We start from the raw sequence: 1,562 nt of genomic DNA, 5'->3' as shown, positions 1-1,562 counted from the left end.
GATCTTCCTGGAGAGGAGAGGTGGTCTCTTCCACAAAACCATCAAGGAGTGAAAGTGTAGAAATAGGATGATCTCTTGGTGTTTGCCAGAGGTTGGAGGGATTATAAGCAGAGCCTCCAGGGAGTGAGCCCTACCCCATGAGAATCACCTTTCTACTTCTAGAAGAAGAATGGTATCAGGAGACTGTTCTGTGCTAGTTCTTTTCTTCCCATGGGGCCTGCTTTCTCTGGAGACCCTGATGCCGTCTGCCTTTGTATTCCAATTAGCAAAAATATGGAACGCTTCATGAACTTGCGTGTCATCCTTGCTCAGGGGCCATGCTAATCTTCTCTGTATCGTTCCGATTTTAGTATATGTGCTGCCGAAGCGAGCACTCTGCCTTTGTATTCCAGTAGAGTAGAAAATATTACCTTTTCCAGCCACAAACTTCTCAGGGATGACAAGAGGTCTAGTCAATCTCCAAACTACTTGGATCACCTGCCAGCTGCCCAAGGGAAAGTCTATCAAAGTAACATGGGGTATGGTGGCTGTATGAAGGAAGCCACTCACTGGGCCTCTGCTGAGTGTTGTCAATCATGGGTTTTAGGGAAAGAGCCTCTTCTGATTTTCCAGAAATGAGAGATGGGGGAAAGTGTGATGAGATCTCAGGCACAGAGGGCTGTGCAGTTACAGCAGGAATCAATCTTCTTGGCTCCTACCTAGTTTCTTCATAGATCTTTCCCTTTCTTGTTTATGGTTGGGCTCTGTGAGCCTCAAGCAGCTGAGTCTCAGGGCACAGTTCCCAGGTCCAAGAGAGGCCAGAGCAGGGCAGTTCATAGTTCCACTCCAGCAGGTGCACCTAGGGGTTGGGCTTTATGCCTTCCTCATCTCTGATGGGGTGCAGCTCTTTTAGCACAACTCATTCTCCCTGTTTCCAACTATGGAAGGAGTTTCATCTTAAAGACTTTTTAGGGACACCTGGGTGGTTCAGTCAGTTAAGCCTCTGACTTCATCTCAGGTCATGATCTTGTGGTCCATGGGTTCAAGCCCTGTGTTGGGCTCTGTGCTGACAGCTCAGAGCCTGGAACCTGCTTTGGATCTGTGTCTCCCTCTCTCTCTGCCCCTCCCCTGCTTGCACTCTCTTTCTCTCTCTCAAAATAGATAAACATTAAAAAATTAAAAAAAAATACTTAGTTCATTTCATTTCCATGTTTGAACAGCTTTGATGTTTCTCTCAGTCCACAACACAGGATTCAAAATTGGCAAATCAGGACACCTGCTGTTCAGTTTGAGCCCATCATTATTATTACTATTATTGTTGTTATATTCCTTTTCCTCACCATTTCCTATAGATGTCCTTGTGTCATGGTCACATCAATCTACTTAGGCACTCAATGGAAGATCATATATTTTCATGGAGTGAATAATTTTATCCTCTGAAAAGTAGACAGAAGCATTGCATTAACGACTAGCAGTAGGGGAGTTAAGCCCTGTGGGGTGAGGGACACAGAGAGATTAATTTACTCATGCAGATGAAGAGAACTAATTTATTGAAATGTCCTCTTTATATTCCTTTTCTTTTT

At 44.6% G+C, this 1,562-nt stretch overlaps 1 non-coding gene across 1 annotated transcript; it reads right to left on the bottom strand.

Annotated features, from left to right (window-relative positions):
• Positions 1-267: 267 nt before the first annotated feature.
• On the bottom strand, positions 268-374 carry LOC122223269. The gene has a single exon (XR_006204155.1). It is a non-coding gene; the product is annotated as a U6 spliceosomal RNA (small nuclear RNA).
• Positions 375-1,562: the final 1,188 nt, after the last annotated feature.

This window comes from Panthera leo, chromosome B3, assembly GCF_018350215.1.
Source record: "Panthera leo isolate Ple1 chromosome B3, P.leo_Ple1_pat1.1, whole genome shotgun sequence".
NCBI lineage: Eukaryota > Metazoa > Chordata > Mammalia > Carnivora > Felidae > Panthera > Panthera leo.
This window is presented reverse-complemented; position numbering and strand designations above follow the sequence as displayed.